Genomic DNA, 20689 nt, shown 5'->3' with positions numbered 1-20689 from the left:
GCAATGGCATGTCGATGACCTTGGCATCTTTGATGTCTGACCAAGCTCTGAGCATAATGATGTGTTGAGTATAGCTATAGATCATTCTGGAAACTACTAGTTATTCTATGCCTTCAAGTTCAATTTAGAAATCTGCCACAAGATGTTAAATTTAGATTAGAAAGGAGATTATCCATTGCAATTCCTTCAGTTTGAAGATGAGGAAATTGAGATTAAGTGACTTTGAATAAATTTACACATAAAGTAAATAGCAAAACTAGGTCTGGAATTTAGATGTTCTAGCTAAAAAAAATCTAGGGTCATTTCCATCTCATTGTGCTGCCTTTTAGTGATTGACCTTTGGATGATCTATGATTTTATATTACCCCAGAATGTGGCAGTGTGACATTATTAATAATCCCATTGACTTTATTCTAAAGAGTCTCTTTCATTAAAGAACAATATGCACTTTTACATGTTCAACACTTTTTATGCCTTAATACTTTTTAAGAGGCAGATGTCCTCATCATCATTCCCATTTAGTAAATTCTAGGGTATGAAAGGGAATGGATTACAGTGAATTATCTTCACAGATCTCTTTCTGATCACACTGCCTTTAGTACTCTCAAAAGTCTAAAAGGGATTAACAAGTTACTTCTCTATTGCACTATCAAGTAGGTTTGGTATTTCTGAGTCTACAATAAATGGGTGGAATTGTTTTTCAAACCAATTTTTTTTTTCCTCTCAGAACAGTGCATTTCCTTTAGCTGTGTATATTTACCCATAATTGACAAGTTGTTTTAAAGAATTAAGTATTCCCTAGCTTCTTGGCCTTTGCAGAGAAGAAGATCCTTGAAGGCAATCAACAAGCTGAATGAAACACAGCATGTTTTCTTAGCTTGTAATTCCTCATAAATCAATATCAAGCAAACATTCTTACTTTAAAGGTTAAATGCTTTGAGCATTTTGATAGTAATGAGAGTATTTTCAAGAGTGCAAAATGAGAAAGAAAAATTATGCTGTAATTTACATAAAATAGTAACTATTCCATTTTTGTTCAAAGATCTGCCTTAGTTCAAGTGCTTTGCATATTGCTTGTTTATGTAAATGTCTAAGAAAATATTCTCATGAGAAATACATCTCTATTTGAGTTGGATTTTATATAGTTCAGTTGCCACAGTCAGATTTTGATAAATTACAAAAGAAAATTAAATCATTTTTTCTCAAATAAATTACTAAGTTTAAATTTCCAGACAAGTTTTAAAACAACTTTAAATGATCCATAATAAAAAGAGCTTATTTGTACTAATCAAAGTAATTTTTCCTGAACTGAATTAAATTTGGGCCTTCAATGCTTCTCACTTTTACTATGGGTAATAGTTAATTGAGTAGTTTACGTTCTCCTGTACATCTGTTCTTGGTAATGTTCCTAATATACCTGCAACATTATTCCTCAGCTCAAAAGTGACCACCTATTGTTTACAGAATAAAATTTAAAGTCTGTGCCTTTTATGCAAAGCAATGTATAGTCATTCTCTAATCCTATTATAATCTACTATTCTAAGATTATTACAATTTGTGTATATCTTGGTTAAATTGTATTGCTAGGTATATCCAATTTTATCCCTGCCAACTATAGCTTCCCTTGAAATATAAAGTTTGGCTGGATTTGTACTTTAGAAGAATCATTTTGCTTGTTGAATGGGAGATGGATTATAATGGCAAGAAGCTTGAGGCAGGCAGACCTACCATTTTTTGACTGTGATAGTCCATGGGTGAGGATAAAAGGCTGTAACAGAGTGAAGGTAGTATCAGGGGAAAGGAGAGGGGAAAAAAATGAGAGGTCTTGCAAAAGCCAAATAAAAAGGCCTTAGCAACAGAATGGATATGGCAAAGTGAAAAATAGTGAGGAGTTGAGAATGATATCTAAATTGTAAGATTAAAGGATGGGGAGTAGAAGTGTTGCTCTCTACTACAATAAAGTACATAGGAGAGAGGTATGGTTTGGGGGAAATATGATGGGTTCCATTTTGAATATGATGAATTTATGATATTTACTGGAAATCCAGATCAAAATGTCTGAAAGGCAGTTAGATATGTAACATTTGAGGTGAATATAGAGGTGGACCACTACATGTAATATTGGGAATCATCAGCATAGAGATGACAATTAAATTCATGGGAACTAATGAGATCACCAAGTAATATAAGGGGAGAAGAGAAACTATCCAGGACAGATCCCTAAGGGACATTTTAGAGTGAGAGGGTATAATGTGGATAAGGAGATTGAGAAGGAGCAATTTGGTGGGTTGCAGGAGAACTGGTATCCCGAAAATGTAGAGAAAAGATAGTATATAGGAGAAAATGGTAATCAGCAGTGTCAGGCTATGAGGAAGTTGGGGAGAATGAAGTTTGAAAAAAAAAAAGCCCATCTTCATTGACAACTAAGAGGTTGGTGTTAATTTTGGAGAGATCAGTTTCAGGGGAATGCTGAGATCATTAGCTAGAATATTAGGAGTTAAGAAGAAAGTGAAAGGAAAGAAAAGACAGGTATCTATTGTAGATAGCCCCTTCAAGGAATTTAGCAGAAAAGAGTATAGTAAGTATAAAGCCAAAGCAGGAAAGGAAGGATCAAATAAGTTATTATTGTTGTTGTCAAGATTGGGAAGGTACAGGCATGTTTGTAGGCTGGAGAGAGTGAACTGAATTATGTGGATGTATCTGGAGAAATGAAAGATTTTATTTAGTCAAGTCTAGACTATGTCATAGCCCCTAGAATTTACAGAAATGTTATCCTTAAGAAGCCTTGATCTATTGACCAATACAATATATGTAAGAAATGGTAGAAATTATGAATAATTTCACTGTTAGTTGCAAAAAATACAGTACTTAATATCTAGCAAGAAAAAAGTCAGTCATTAGAAATAGATCAGAATCTTTCTATATATAGAAAAAAACAAGATTACATTACTTATACTAAAAAAAAAAAAAAAAAAAGACTATTTTTAACATGTCCTAGAGCATAGGTGTCAAATGTACTGCCTGTGGGCCACATGCAGCCTGAAACACTCCCAAGTGATGTCTGGTCAAATTAAAATGTAATTGGGAAATGTATAAGAGAATAAATACAAATTTTAAAACACTATAAATAAAATTATATTCTTTAACAAAGTTAATAAGTGGCCAACAAGGATTCTTACATGCAATGGTGGTGCCATTCTATTTCAGCTAGACACTACTGTTATACAGGACTTAATTAAAAAAAAAAAAAAAAACACATGAGATCTGCAAAATTATTGTAGACAGAATTGCTGCCCACAGTAGCCTAGACATAATATTGGTCCACAGAAATTTAAGTCCAGTATTTTTTTAATAAAAAAGAAGCCACTTTACCAAGCACCCAGAAATGCTAATCTATGTGGAACAAAAAGCTTGCAAAATAAAGAGACCAAGAATAGGAAATCAAAATCACATAGGAACAGAAAGAGTTATTGGCATATCATTTGTCCTTTGAGCCACTACAGTTCTCCTGAACATACCTTCAGTGAATAAATGCACAGAAAATGAATTTCTATTGCAATACTTTTACTTAGTCACAAGAAACTATTTTTTATCAATTTGTACAATAGACAACAAAACATTAAATATAAAGGAATAATATCAGAATAGAAATTTTCCCAGGCTCATTTGTATTGATAATTTATCAAATATGATGAGAACAAGATTAAAATAATAATAAGTAGACATTAATTTTTATAGAGTTAAGAATCTCTGGCTCTGGAATTCCTTTTGATTTATTTATTTCTAATACACATTCCTTTAGAGCCAGGAATATATTGTATACAATAACAGTAGAGAGAAAAATCAGGGAGAGACAAATCAGAACAAAAGAGGAAAAAAAACAGAAAAGAGAAGTGAACATAGCATGTGCAAATTTATATTCAATCTCCATAATTCTTTGTCAGGATGCAGATGGCATTTTCTATCCAAAGTCTAAAAGGATTAGCTTGGATCATTGGACCACTGAAAAGAATCAGGTCTTTGATAGTTGATCATTGTACATTCTTGCTGTTATTTTGAACAAGGTGTTCCTGGTTCTTTGTGCTTTGCTCAGCATCAGTATGTGAAAAATTTTTTCCAGACCTTTCTAAAATCAGCTTGTTCATCATTTTTATAGAACAATAATATTTTATTATCCTCATATAACAGTTTATTAAGCTATTCCTCAATTGGTGGGCATCTACTCATTTTCCAATTCTTTGCTACTGCAAAGGCTGCTAAAAGCAAAATAAAAAGCATCCAAGAAAATCAAGGTGATTATGAAAAAGCAAGTTTACTACCTAGAAAAGGATATACAGAGTCTCAAAGATGAAAATATCTCTTTTAAAATTAGAAATAGAAAAAAATCCACTAGTAATCATAGGAACATTATTGCCAAATTTTGAAACCCTCAGCCCAAAGAGAAAATTTTGCATGTTACAAGATACAAGAAAAAAATATGCTGGAGCTACTATTAGAATTGTACATAACTTATCAGCAGCTATAATAAAAGATTGCAAGTGCTAGAATCATATCTACCAACAATCAAAATAACTAGACTTGTGGCCAAAAATATCATATCCAGCAATATCTATAATACTGTATGGGAAAAAAAATGTACAGATTTTCAGGACTTTGTATCTACCAAACCCAAACTAACAGAAAATTTAACATATAAGAACCAATACCAAAGATCAGTTTCAAGGAATTCAACATGTACAAATTGTTTATATTTTTTAAACATGGGAAATGTATATCATATGTTTAAGATTGACATCAACAATATGACAGCTCAAAAGAAAGATTGGGGCTGAATTAAGGTAAAAATTATTATTTTATCATACAAATAAGGTGCAGAGGATGAATAGGCACAGAGGTATTAGAGGGGGGAGGAGGGCTCATAGTTCTGAAAACCTACTCACATAAGGAATGGAAAAATAGGCAACACTACACATATACTATGAAGGGTATAGCACCCTCCAAAATCTGTAAAGAAATAAGGGGGAAGGGATAGACACAGTGAAGCAAAGGGTGAGGTAAGAAGACAAGGGAGAGTTCCATGAATGGGAGGAGGTTAAATGATAGCAAGGCAAGTTAGAAATAGAATTAGCAAAAAAATCAATTGGGGAGAAAAGATAGGTGTGTGAATATGTGTAAGGGTATGAGTGTGTGTGTGTGTGTGTGTGTGTGTGTGTGTGTGTGTGTGTATCTACATATCTCTATATAAATAGATCCTTTTTTAACTATAACCTGCTTGGGGATGGTGGGAGGAATGAAATGGGGACAAAATAAAGATGAACACTCATTAATATAATTTCTTCTACTAATATATATATATATATATATATATACATATATATATATGTATATATATATATATATATATATATATATATATATGTATATATATATATATATATATATATATACACATACTTTCATCAACTGACATTTGTTATTATATATGTTGTTGAATTCTCCCTGATGTTCTGCTAGGCACATGACAATGATCTCTTTTATTTTGTTCTTTTCTGTTTTTTTTTTTTTATTCCATTTCTTTAAATAAAAATTTTAAAAAGTAAAAATACTATAAAAATGCATTTTCCTTGTTTATCTCTTTTAATTAGATCTATTTTTCTTTTGTTTTATATGAGAGCAGAATTGCTACCCCTGCTTTTTTTTTTTTTTACTTCAGCTGAAGCATAATAAATTCTGCTCCAGTCTTTTACCTTTACTTTATATGTGTCTTTCTGTGTCAGATGTGTTTCTCATAAACAATATATTGTAGGATTCTGTTTTTTAATCCATTTTGCTATTTACTTGCATTTTATGAGAGTTCATCACATTCAAAGTAAGTTATGATTACCAGCTCTATATTTCTCTCCATTCTATTTTCTCCACTTTTGTTCTCTTTTTCCACTCTCCTTAATATTATTTTGTTTTTTTAATCCACCCCAAGTACTACATAGTCTTTTATCACCTCTTCCCTTTCTCTAACTTTTTTTCCTAGTATTTCTGCCTCCCTTTTATCTAGCCCCTCCCTTTTTTTTTCTGTTCTACTTTTTTATAGCGTTAGATAAGTTTCTATACCCAATTAAGTGATCCCCTCTTTGAGCCAAAATTGATGAGATCAAGTTTCAGACAATGCTAATCTCCCCTCCTTTCCCCCCTTGATTGTAGTAGGGTTTTGTGCCTCTTAATGTGATCTAATCTGTCTCACTATACCTCCTCTTTCCCATTCTCCCAGTACAGTCCTATTTTTACTCACTAATGTCTTTTTCATTATATCAAGAGTCCATTCACAACTACATCCTCTGTCCATGAGATGCCCCCCTGTCCCGTCCTGTGAGACTCAGTCATTCGTGGGGAATAGAGGAGGATCCAGCCTGGGGGAGAATGGGCGAGAAAGAAGAGGGAGACCAAGCAGATCTTGTCAAGGTCTCATTTATTGATGGAAACAGCTCAAGTTATATAGGGTAGAGCTAGGTGCAATACATGAGGACAAAGTTGGGAGGGGAAAAGGGGGCAGGGGAGAGTAAAGGTATGTGCTACCTGTGAGAAAGGGTATGGAGGGGACTGCAGGAAGGATCAGACATTCCAGGAGGAGGAGGGGAAAGAGCATCCTGTGGTTACAATTCTTATCTGAGTCTCTAGGGTCGTTAAGCCCTGAGACATCTCTGTGGTTAATACAATACCATGGCTATGTGTTTACAAGCGTGGGGGTCATTCGCTTCTCTAGCCACCTGGTCACCATCTAATGCTAGATGCAAAGTTTATGGTCTGGTAATATTCCATGACTATAGTTCCCGTCACCGATACCCCCCTACCACATTTGCCCCAGTAACACACAGTTTTCAAGAATTACAGATATCATTGTCCTATTTACAGGTCAGTTGTTTTTCAAATGAGGTATTTTACATTTTCTTCCATTTTTCATTCATTTTAGTTTGTTTAACTAATTCTTGATGTCTCATGAAATCATTAACTTCCATTTTCCCCATTCTAGTTTTAATGTGATTTTCTTCAGTTAGCTTTTATATCTCTTTTTCAATTTCATTAATTCTACTTTTGAAAGTGTTTTCTTCAGTGATTTGTTTTCTTTTTGCATTTGGCCAACTTTTTTTTTAATGAATTGCTTTCCTTTTCCAAGCTTTTGACTCTTTTTTGCATATCTCTCATTTCTTTTCTCATTTTTTCTTCTACCTCTCTTATTTGCCTTTTAAAATCTTTTATGAGTCCTTCCAAGAAGCCTCTTTGAGCTTGAAACCAATTCATAGTACTCTTTGAAATTTCCTCTGTGCACATTTTGTCCTCATCTGAATTGGTGTTTTGGTCTTCCCTATCACTATAGTAGCTTTCTATGTTTATTTGTTTGTTTGTTTTTCTGTTTCTTGTTCATTGTCTTCCTTTTTCTTTTAGTATTTCCTCTTTTTTTTTTTTTTTACTTTAATGATCCAGCTCTGGAGTAAAGGAGTCTAGGTCCTAAACTTCATGTCCAGCTCTGAGTTTTGGCTTTGAAGCCTCTTATGTTTGCAGGGATTAGCTTTATCTGATCTTTCCAGGATAAAGCTGGTTTCTCAGAATTTGACTTCTGAGCTGGGAATGGAGATTACCCCACTGTTCTGCTTCTCTACTGTGCCAAGCAATACTGGGAGTCTCAGCTGGTGATCTGTCATGATTAAGACCCTCTCACTGGCTGACTTAGACTATATCTGAACTGGGAAGAACACCCTTTTCACCCCAGTGAGAATGATCTTTCTTGATATTTTTCCAATACATTTTGGAACTGGTGAGTGGTTTCATTCCATTAGATTTTGTTCAGATGCTTGGTTTCATGTTGTTTTTGAGGTAAACTAGGAGAGTTTGAATAACTTCCTGGCTTTACTGTTTTCTTGGCTCCATCTCTGGAAGGCCCTCTTGAACAGACACTTATTAAATATTTACTAAGTGCCAAGTACTATGCTTAGTACTGCAGAAACAAAGACAGAAATGACATAGTCCCTATCTGAAAAGTGGTCATTATCTTTCAAGGAAAACAACCTGTACATATATATGTAGATAGAAAATATAAATGAAACACAATATTTGAGGGGAATGGAGAGTCACTAGCAGCTAAAAAGAAGGCTAAGGAAGAGTTTCATGAGGAAGATTGTGTTTGGGTTGTGTTTTTAAAGAAAAATAGAAACTCAAAGAAAGAGTGGTGAGGAAACAGTGCCTTCCAGACATGGAGATTCTGTGCAAAGGACATGAGATCTGAAATCAAGCATTGTATGTACAGATTGCCATATCCCCTAAATTATGTAGTGTATAATGGAGAATAATGGAAAATAAAGCAAGAAAGTAAGATGTGTGAGAGAGTGAAGGCATTTAAATGCTAGAACAGTTTGTGTTTAATGTCAGAGAAAATAAGGAGCCTCTGGAGTTTATTAGGCAAGGAAGTGACAGAGTCAATTTTATATTTTAGAAAAGTCTGTTTTGCAGCTTTGTGGAAAATAGGTTAGAGGAGAGCCTTGAAGAAGGAATATCAGACAAGAAGCTATTTTGCCATTCCAAGGGAGAAGTACTAAAGACCTGAAACAGGGTGAAGATGACAATTACTCTTATTTCTCTTTAACTTTAAGGGTCATAAAGCTCTTTCCTTATCACAATCTGACCAAATAAATAAATAAATAAATAACTATAATGGACCAGAACTCTAAACTTGAAACAAGCATTCTTATAAGGTGTTAAGTCAGTGGCAGTGATAAGACAATGGTTATCTAATTTAGCATGGTGATTAATAGTTCTCTAAATTCAGTATGATTGATTTAATCTTACAACAAATAATGGTTTCCTAGTAATATAATGGTTTACACTCAGTGTAGAGTATTTAAACTGGGAGGCAGAGACAGGTTCATTCCATCGTCCACCTTTGTGATGACTTGGAAGCTGAAATAAAAGCCCTCTGACTCAGACTTAAGACCAGAGAAAGTAAGCAGACTGGAGATAGGGAGCTCAAGCTCTTGGAGGCAAGGAGAGAGAGATTCATTTCTATCTTCATCAGCATTGTGGTGACTGGCCTGTCCTGAATTTTCTCCACTGAAAACCAAGTCCCCTCTGAAGGCCATGAGAAAGCTTGCTGAGCACCAGGAAAAGGAGACAATAAAGACTTTTGGACTTTAACATCTGGCTATTCTTGTGATGATTACTCAACTGAAAAGAATGCTGCTCCGAGACCCCAGAAAACCAAACAAGAACATTACACAACTATAAGTTAACATATAGCTTTTTATAGCCTCAATACATTTCCAATTCAACTATAATTTTAAATGTTACTACATGCAAGTTACCACGTTATATGTTGGATTTTGTCCTCATAATGCATTCTGAGATAGTTATCTCCAGGGAGTTATCTCCATTTTACAAATGAGGAATGAAGCTGCATAAAGTTTAATCAATTTTTCTGTGTTGAAAATGATTGAGTAGGAAAACTGGGACTCTTTTTCTGCTCTTCTCATTGCTGGTATATGCATAGTGCTTTCCATTCCAGAAAGTGACTTTATTTTTATTCTTTGGTTGGGCCTGTTTTTTTGTTTGTTTGTTTTTCAATTTTGTTTGTTTTTTCAAAACAATGTTTCAAGCTGTCTGGCTGAGATTCTAAAATTTCAGAGCAAAATTACTGATTCTTCATACATTTGAAATTTAAAAGTGCACATTCATATGTGTGGTATGAAAGAACAGAATGTATTCCACACATAGAAGATAACCTTTGAAAATACATGGTTATGAAAGGAGAGTCATGCACAGGTAACAGAAAGACTCATTTGGCTGGAATATAGAATGCATATAGAAGAACAAACTGCAATAATCCTGAAAATACTTTAAATATTTTTCTGCTGTGTATCATTTATTCTCACTATGTAAAAATTGCTACCTTCTTTTCTGAAAGGAAAGCCACTTAAAATATAAAGAAAAATGATTTAATATTTTAGATGATTATACAGTCTCTTTCAAGATTGAAGGTGACCAATTATTTTGTGACTTTTAGACACTCGCTTTCTCTCTCTCTCTCTCTCTCTTTCTCTCTCTCTCTGTGTGTGTGTGTGTGTGTGTGTGTGTGTGTCTGTCTCTGTCTCTCTCTCTTGCTCGCTTGCTCTCTCACTCTCTCTCATACACACAAGTACTCTCTCATACTTACAAAGGAGGTCTATTGAATTGGTCTAAAGAATGATATGACTTTTTCTTCAAACTAATAAAGCACATCTTATAAAAAAATCTGTTTCCATTGTGGTTAATTAGTACTGCTTTACACATTAAGATTCAGTGACAGACATTCAAACCATGTGTTTTACTTATTTCCTTTTTTACTTTCTATATTTAAAGTAGTTATAAAGAGCAAGAAATGATTACTAATGGCCATTATCATTCGTAAAGATTCATTAATCGAAAGCAATAACAAAACTTTTTTTAAATTTTACTAGGTCTCTGTCCTGAGATGACAACAGGATGTGCCTTGGAGACAGGTATGTCAATTAATAAAACATAAGTAAAATATATCCTTAATTGCCTTATGAAGAATAAAATGGAAAGTCTTTGGTGAAATAATCATGAAATATTGATTATATGAGCCAAGGAAGTAAAATTAGCCATATAAGTTTATTTTATTTGATTCAAAAATATATTTGAAATCAAGATCTGCCATTGATGTTGACAAGCTTTTGTTGGTCATTCTCAATATCAAATATTTACTAACAAATCCAGAAAAATTCTTTGATCGACATGGTATACTCAAAGGTTATATTTCTTTTCTTTTTTTTTTTTTTTTTAATAGTTTTTATTTACCAGATATATGCATGGCTAATTTTACAACATTGACAATTGCCAAACCTTTTGTTCTAATTTTTCCCCTCCCCCCCCCATGGAAGGTTGACCAATACATGTTCAATATGTTAAAGTATAAATTAAATACAATATATGTATACATGTCCAAACAGTTGTTTTGCTGTACAAAAAGAATCAGACTTTGAAATAGTGTATGATTAGCTTGTGAAGGAAATCCAAATGCTGGTGGACAAAATTAGAGGGATTGGGAATTCCATGCAGTGGTTCATAATCATCTCCCAGAATTCTCCCGCTTGGTGTAGCTGGTTCAGTTCATTACTTCTGTATTGGAACTGATCTGGTTCATCTCATTGTTAAAAATGGCTACATCCATCAGAATTGATCATCATATAGTATTGTTGTTGAAGTATACAATGATCTCCTGGTCCTACTCATTTCACTCAGCATCAGGTAAGTCTCTCCAGGCCTTTCTGAAATCATCCTGTTGGTCATTTCTATCAGAACAATAATATTCCATAATATTTATATACCACAATTTATTCAGCCATTCTCCAATTGATGGGTATCCACGTAGTTTCCAGTTTCTGTCCACCACAAAGAGGGCTGCCACAAACATTCTTGTACAATCAGGTTCAAGGGTTATATTTCATATTTTCATTTATAGCTTTTGAAAGTTACCTGTGACCCTATTTATTGAATAGAAGAATATCTGTGTATGTGTACATGGGGGGATACTTTAGTGTTCTTAATAATTTAATAAGGTGAAAAGAAAACATATTGGGAAGAAAAACATATTTGTTATGTTTGCACAGAACAGAACATTAAAAAAAGCAATTGGGGAAGGGAGAAAAAAGAAGCATCCAATTAGAATTCAGAATGGTTGATGTCAAGGACAATGAAAGAGCATGGGTTTCAGTAGGAAAAGTGCAGCTAGTACAAGTAAAAAAATATCTAGGTGGGAAACTAGTTGGAAATGAACTCTATGCGTTCCCAAATGTAGTTTGATTTCTAAAGAAAAAAAGTAAAAGCTAAGATCCATAGAGTTATAATGTGTAGGAACTTTAAACTCTAGGAAAAATTCAAAAGAAAGCCATGAAGATGATTAAAGAATTGGAAAATAGAGCTTGTGAGGAAAAAGTGAAGGAAATACGAGTATAGCCTGTGGATAAGGAAGTTGAAGGAGAATTGAATAATGATCTCTGATTACACATCTATTCTCTTCCTGCATTGAGGAGATAACAGAGAAATGAATTACAAGAGTAGGTGGGGGACTTACATTAGATATAGGAAGGATTTTAAACATACATTGGGTTATTGAGGAAAGTTTTTGGATTTCCTTCCCTAGAGGAAGAAAAATGTATCTAATGGGATACATTCCTGGATGTCTTGGTTAGAAATATTAGTTATTATCATCAATATTATTTATTAATGTTAGAGCAATTTAAAATATTTGTCATTTTCTTTATTTCTCCTCATTATAAGAATAAAATATTTTAAAATAATTTTTCCACAAATTAGATTTGATCTTTATTTCTTATTATTTTTATGGTTAAGATTTTTTCATAATCAGGCATGGGATTGTATATACACCAAATTACCTCTTCATAACATAAAATTATATGTAAAAATGTGTGTGTATACATATATATACATATGCATATACCCACATATATATACATACACAAGCATACACACACATATATACATATACACATGTCACATACACATATAAAACTGTTTACCTTGTTTTTCCTTCAGGCATGATAACATTTTTATTTCTCAAATATTCTAGATACAAATTGTTAGGATTTATCACACCTTTGCTGAGAGATTGAATCACTGAGCTATTAAATGACTGGAAATGAATTACAGGGGAAACAACTGAGGCAGTGTGAACACTGTCTTCAGATTCCTATTGAGAGCTGATATTTTTTGTGTGTTTGACTTGTTTACAGACTTATTTTTTAATTTCTATGATTTCTCATATGATAGTGCCTTACTGCCTATCTCTGAAATTATCTAGAATTTATACTTATACATAAATATATTTCTCTACAAAAGAATATAAGTTCCTTGAGAAGGGGTTTTGTTTCATTTTTATTTTATTTCTCTAGCACTTACATAATGCCTAACATATAATATTGTTAACAAAGCTAACTATATTGTTGCATTTAATTCTTATAACAAATCTGTGAGATAGATGAATAATAGAATGTCTCAATTTTACAGATAAAGAAACTGAAACTGAAAGAGCCTTAATGATTTTTGCCCAATCATAGTTAGTCATGGGACTGTCTGACCAAGATTTGAAGATAGATCTTCCTAACTTCAAATCCTCTACTTTAATGTATCTAAACATACTGCCTTCCATATAACTTTTCTTAGCTATTTAATATATTTTGTCTAGAAAATTGCAGAAGTCATAAGTTGGATCAAAGAGACTTGAATACAAATTTTAAAAACAAATGATAATCAATGAAAGCTTAGTTTAATATTTTGTTAAATGTCAAAGTATGCTAATAATGTAATGTTTATTATTTTGGACTCTTAAAAAAAGCTGAATTTTGTGAATGCTTTTTAAAAGGTGGATATGTTTATTGATACCATGAGATCAGTAAAACATGTTTGTGTTTACTAATATGGTATGGATTTTTTTGCAATTCTGCATTTTTACTTGTCTTGTGATTACTGTGTTTTGGTAGTTTGCTAATCTGAAGAATATTTTAATCTCTGTCAAGTAGACCATGAGCCTATTTTTCTCATTAAACAGAATGACATTCATCCTACTTTTGTTGCAAAGGCCAAGGAAAATTTTTTGAGCCAAGTGATTGAAAATAGGATCTCTCAGTATTTAGTAGAAGCTCTGTTTATCAAATGAAGGCACTTAAGTGGTACATTAGATAGAGTGCCACATCTAGAAATAGAAAGAAGAAAGTGTGGACCCACACTAACTCTGATTATCTTAGTTTCCTCATCTGTGAAATAAGCTGGAGAAAGAAATAGTAAGCCACTCCATTATCTTGGCGAAAAACACCACAGATGGAGTCATAAAGTGTTATACATGACTGAAAGACTGAACAAAGGGTGCTCAATAAGTATTAATTGATTAATTAAATATGCTTCTCTTGGTAAACTTTTATTCAGACTATTGAGGTATTCTCCATTTTGGAGAAGGTAAGATTAGTTTTCATAAAAACACACTCTGAAACTATTACATTCCATTTAGGATCTGGATGTAGGAAACAACTTGAAGCCATCCATTTATGTTGAATAATTCCTCTACTCTTTGAATAGTATTTCCAAACTATGTGACAATTGGGATAGACTTTAATAACCTTCACATGAAGGCTCCCATCTTTGGGGACTGATTTTCATCCTTTCTAATTCCAAAGTTAATATTGACTCTTGAAAACATAACTAGCCCAATAAAATACTGGGTTTGCCCTTTCTAAAATCTTGCTGCTTACTTTTGTAACCCTGTTGCAGTAAGACAAAGACAAATAGCACACTGTTAGAAAAATGTAAAGACAGACAAACACATGAAACCCATCACTTTTTAAATGGTAAAACTGAGCCAAAGCCACAATTCCTCCCCAGGTTGTGCTTGTGTGATGTAGCCTGAAGGTTATTTTTGCAGCCAAGCAAGAAGCCCAGCAAATATAATGGAAACACTGACAGACACTTAACTATACTGGCACTAGCGGGTAGAGTCATAATTCACTTCATAATACAAATTGATATGTTGTCCAGAGGGGTCCCTGTATTTGTATTATTGAGTATCTCATGAACAGTTCTGGTTCTGGGCTATAGACCCAGGAAATGAAGCTAAATGGTGCTCTTTGGAATGAATTCTGAATCAGCCATCCTCAATTATAATTGGAGATATCCTTAGGGTAGGCAACAATGGAAATTTACTATAAACACCTAAAATATAAAATGATACACCAAAGTAAAGGAGGAAAGGCAGGAAAAATCATAGAGAAACAAACTATTTCTATTTAAAGTGTAAATCTTCTCTACATGGGACCAAACAACTTAAAAGCAAATCAGAAAGGAGGTGAATGAGGGCAATGTGCTTTTTTTAAGTGTAGAGCCTTGTTGAATCCAGAGCAAGGACATTCTGCATTTGTAAGATCACATGGAAGATTGAGTTCAGCTACCTCATGATCTTGGTGGCCCAACCTTCCTAAGTGCTTTATAATATAATGCAAATGACTTCCATCTATGACATTGCCTTTCCAAATATCAATTTTGTCTTTAATGACTTGTCCTAGAAAGGTCATGTCAGAGACTATGCAAAATGTCCTTTTAAACAACTGAAGGGATTTGGAGTATAAACTCACAGTTAAGTGTTGCATAACATTTTGCTGTAGTTATCACCCTTGCCCACAATTAAAAAGGTTACATTGTCACATCTTTTAGAGACAAATTCCCATTTCATATGCTATTTTTCCCACTTGTTAACAATCCTTTCACAGAGCAATCATTTAAGAAACTCATACACTGTTTTAACTTAGAATCAGTGTGATAGAATGAAAAAACAAGATAAAATTAGGTGTCAGGAATTCTGAACTTTGAATCCAAAAAAAAGGAACTAATGACCCATGCATCCTTGAGCAATTGTGTTCCTTTCTTTAGGCCTCAGTTTCCTCACTTATAAAAAGAACAGATCATTTTTGAAGATTTTTTGTGAAGTTCCACCATATCATTTCAGCCTAAAAATAAATAAATTGTTGTTTAAATATGAGGATTACTGTAGCATTTTGGAATAGCATGGATAAGATACTTGGGAGCAATTTGCTCTCAATTACAGATGAGAATAGGCCTAGAAACAATATGGATAATTAAAATTCACATTTCATCCAAAGACCTCAATATATTTAATTGTTCCACCTCCTCCTCCTGAACCAGGCCATTTACTGGAGAGCCAAATAATGAGGAAGAACTGGTTTGTGTTTCATCTCTGCTTATAATTCCACCATTCTCCCACTCCCCCTAGTAAAAGTACTATGGAATGTGAATTTTCAAAAGACAGGAAAGAAGGGAAAGATAAGCAAGACGCATTTCAACCGAATAATTCTCCCTTTCTCAATCCCAACTATTTTTTCCTCTCAACATACATATACATTAAGATTCTATTTTTTTATTAACGAAGATGTGATTTTGCTAATCAAAATGATAAAACTTTGTGCTGGAAGGATCCTTGGAAACCATCTATGTTAATCCCTTCATTTTATAGTAGAGGAGAAGAATAGAGAGATTAAATGATGTGCTTAAGGTCACAATAGTAATTGATAACTCCTTTCACCATACCACACAGTGCTGTGAGTGTATCAACAGCCCAGCTTCTGAGATGAAAACCCCCTAATTAGATGAAACTCAAGGAGGACAAAGTTTGGACCAGATGTAGTTTATGATAAATTCAATTGAATTAAAAAAAAAGATTTATGAAATATCTACTGTGCAAAGAACATTGCTGGATTTTAGGAGAGATCGAAATTTTAGATGACATAGATGTAGTGTGATATAGCCTGAAGGTTATTTCTTCATTTATAGGGGGAATGAGATACATTCTATACTACCTATTAAGTGCACTAAAAAAGTTACAAAATAAAATATTAACTTAATTTCAAGGTGAATCGAGGAATAAGTTTTAAAGGATGAATAAGAATTTAACAAGAAAAGATGAGAAGAAAAATCTGTAAGATAAAAGGCAATGTAAAACAAGGAATGGAGCAAAGAAAATATATTTTTGCTTTATTTTGTTTTTATTTTTTGTGGGGGGAGATATAGGAAACAGTTAGAAAATAAAAGCATGAACAAAAGGTTGAGATTAAAGTTATTGAGTTGAAATATAAACATCAGAAGACAGTTTTAAGTACTTGCTATAGATAGAGCACAATCATGAATTACTCTATAGCCCTTGCCCAATAATATCACTAGAAAACAGCATGGAATTGGTGTGCAATGATAGGGGGAAAACCCAAAAAAACAAAGGACCTGAAAAGTCTGATGAAGGAAAGATAATTTCTGACTTGGTACTAGAGAAGACTTCATGGTAGAAATGACTTTTAGATGAAGACTTTAAAAATGGATAAATTAGCAAATTGATGAGATACAAGGAGAAAAGACTCCAAGCTTTGATGGTTTCATGTTCAAAGGCACAGTGGTTAGAACAGTCTGGTTATTATTCCCTTCCTCCTATACTTTTTTTTTTTTTCCTTTTATAAACATTTTATATTTTAAAACACATGACTCCACTTTAAAAAAAAAAACTGTACTTTAATGAATAGAATACAGGTTGAAGCATTTACAGTTATGCACCACATACAAACTCTGTCAAGTAGTAATTTTATAACTGATTGTTAAATCAACATGAGGAATTATGGCACTAAACTGAATAGTGTAAGTAATTGCATAGAATATTACCACATTTTAGCACTTCTAAGATCATTGTAAATAAAAAAAGTATATAGTCAGGAATATAGCATCTGTAACAGAAATGTGAATTAATGCTGGAAAAAAAGAAGATAAGTTCATGAATAAAAGGTTTTAGAGTGCTGACTTTATTTGGGAACCAGTAAAAACTTTTGAACATATATCTGATAATGCTTTGGTAATTGTCTCATGAATTTGAGCAGACAGAGAATGGAGGTAGAAAGATAAAAAAGAAGGCTAACAATAGTGTAGGCAAGAGATAATGGGCTTCTGGATTAAAAAAAAGAAAAGACAATGTCTCCTCTTTCCTAGGATCTAAGAAATTATAGATCTAAACAGTCATTGAATCAAATCACAATTCAACTTCCTAGAAAATAACAACAACAATAACAGCAACAAGACAACTGGACCTGGTTCTGAAGAAATATAAAGTGAGAAGGGAAAGCTTAGTTTAAATTCCTGTGAGGATTGAATCCTGAAATCCAAAGAAAAGTATGGATTTTATTATGTTTTCTTATTATATCTTAATATGCTTTTTCTTCATACAGAGGGACTAGGCATGCATCCTTCCTCTCCCCCCACAAAATGAATGTTTCACAACGCCTACTATCAATTTAAGATGCATATGGGTCAATAAAAATATTCTTTTGAAAATGCAAAGGCCTTAATACCACCCTCTATCCTATTTGTAGACATTTACACTTTAATTTGATGCAGTTTAGATAAGTCATTTCCCTTTTAATTTCTAGTTTAAAAAAAAAAAAAAAAAAAAAGCAATTTTGGATGATCAGGAAGGCCAAGGAGAGAGAGGCTAGGGAACTGCATTATAATGGAAATTATAGAGAAATTACAGTCAAGCATGAGAGAATTGGGAAAGTGGAAGATGGGATAGAAAATGTAACAAGAAATAGGATAAAAGAACATATAAGAAAAGGCAAAAATAATTTCTAATTAACTTAGCAATGCTATATAGGAACAACCTGAGCACTTCCTCTTACTCCTTGAAATCATATAGGAGCTGTTCTTCTCTTTGGAAATTGGGATTTGAGAAAGAAGCCTTATATCTCCAACAACCTCATTGCCTTGCTCTAAAGATCCTAATATGGCAAGCAAGGAGCAATGTATAGGTACATGGGAGGAGTATACTAATTTCACAGTTCTTCTTTTCATATAATCTGCATTCCAGACAAATGATCAAGACATTTTTTTTTTCTTGAGCTATACCTGCATTCTTTCTACTGCATTCTCAAAAGTTTCTTTCTAAAACTGGTATATTCACTCCTCTTCTCCCATAGATTGCTCTTCCTTTTCCTTCAAGCTCATTCATGACATCAATTTTTACCTAAAGCCTTCCTTGATCATCTAAAATTAAAGTGTTATTTGATTTTTAGAGTACTTTAATTATATAGGTTCTTCCTTTTTCTCTCAAACTATCTTGTGCATCCATTCATTATTTGCATGTATATTTTGGTATTTTTTTCCCTCTTAGCACTTAAGTTAACACAATGTCCAATATATTATAATAAATACTTGTTGAATGATTATGTATTACATTTCTATAAGTAAGTTACAAACTCTTTGAGGTTCATCTAGTCAACATTAATTTTTCAAAACTATTATCAATTGAAACTCATTCTCTACTACCCAGAGCTACATGCTATGCATGTAGTTTCAAATTCATTAGTCAATGCTTGAGCGCCCTTCATTAGTTAGTTCAGGTATTGGGGAAAGATTTCTAGTTCTTAGTAGTGAATTAAGTTGCATTTATCTAATTTCCTGAATAGCCAAATAGCTAACCATGGGGAGTAATAGTAGTATTAATATTAAATAAGTTAAATATAGATATCTTGATGGTGTAGTGGATACTCATTTTTTAGTGAAATAAGTTCAATTTATTTAATTTTAGAGTAAACAGATAACTAGCCTTCAGGAACAATAATAATAAATGATAAATGGATTATATTTAGAAGGCTAGGTGATACAATGCATAGATCCCTGGACTAAATATCTTTGAACTTTGTTAGTAACCTAAGCTAAATTTATCCAACTTCCTGAATAAGCTAATTTTGGGAAGATGTAGTAATATTGATGCAAAATTAATTAAATTTAGGCAACTAAGTGGTTCAAAGGACCTGAGAGAATGAAGACCAGAATTGAAATCTAGGTTCAGGCACTTAATAGCTGTATAACTCTGAATAAGTAACAACTTCTTTGTGCCTCAGTTTCTTCATTTTTAAATAAGAATAATACTACCTAGAACCTTCTTTCCAGGGTTGTTGGTATGATAAAAGCATATTGTGAAACTCTGGCATCTTCAGCAAACTATTTGGAGTTCCCACTTGGAGGATTGTTATGACAATTTAAAGTTTTTGCCATGGTTTGATTTTCAAGGAGTTTTAAAACTCTTGATATGAATCTCACATCTAGATTGTTGTTTATTGATGATTTTTTTTTCTCAGAACAAAAATTATATCTTTTTTATTGTTTACTAACATGGAATATTTCTTTTATTGAGTTGGGAATTTACATTTTGCCTTTTTTCATAATCACAGAGTGGATTACCATAGATAGATAAAACAAACTAATTTTGGAAGATGTAAGTGCATTGTAACTTTATGATAATGTAGTATTGAGTTATAATGTTACTCTAATGGCATGATGAATTTGCGATCTCATTGATGTTGGATTTCCCTTCAACAATACATACCATAATCCATATATTTCTTCCCAAGCTATGTTTCTCGTATTTATGTATTCACAAAAAAATTATCCATGAAGAGTTTGCCTATAATGCTATAAACTTTTTCCTCTTTGATCTCTCAGCATTCTATGACCCATGAAACATATGGATTAGCTCCTTTATCTTTCATGTTTTCCATGTCACTGATTTATTTTTCCCGCCCATTCTAAATATACCTGATAACATCCTTTGTGAATTTTTTATTCAAATTTACTGGTAATGTTTTATAATCTACTCACCTACTATCCATTTATTAACTGCCCTTTGTTTTGCCCAATAATAGTCTATTTTACATTTTAAAATTATTGAAAAAACACTTAATACATTTTCTTTTTATAGTACTTTGTTTCGTACTATGTTTACTCCTTCCTATTCTCAAAGAAACTCATCCCTTACAAACAATAAAAGAAAAAAAAAGTTTGACGAAACTAATCAATCAATCAAAATAAATCATTTTTCTCACCTATAGACTGCCACTTCTGAATAGGTAATAATGCAAATGACTCCTCTTTTAAATAATATTTTGTTATATTACTAAGTTGCTAGTCATGGAATACAACAAACTTCAGAGAATTACGTTGATTATTTAAATTCAATGGTACAAGTAATAAATTACTGACATTAAATAGTGTTTCAATCTTCATATTAACTTTGTCAAGTAATATTCAACAA

At 32.7% G+C, this 20689-nt stretch overlaps 1 protein-coding gene across 1 annotated transcript in view; it reads left to right on the top strand.

Moving 5' to 3' along the window:
- Positions 1–20689, top strand: part of PTPRD (protein tyrosine phosphatase receptor type D) — a 2806204-nt gene that overhangs the window by 1083275 nt on the left and 1702240 nt on the right. The window contains 1 exon segment of the mRNA XM_074282898.1: positions 10479–10520. The gene's annotated coding sequence lies outside the window, so the exon portion shown is untranslated.

Source organism: Sminthopsis crassicaudata, chromosome 1, assembly GCF_048593235.1.
Source record: "Sminthopsis crassicaudata isolate SCR6 chromosome 1, ASM4859323v1, whole genome shotgun sequence".
Taxonomy (NCBI): Eukaryota; Metazoa; Chordata; class Mammalia; order Dasyuromorphia; family Dasyuridae; genus Sminthopsis; species Sminthopsis crassicaudata.
This window is presented reverse-complemented; position numbering and strand designations above follow the sequence as displayed.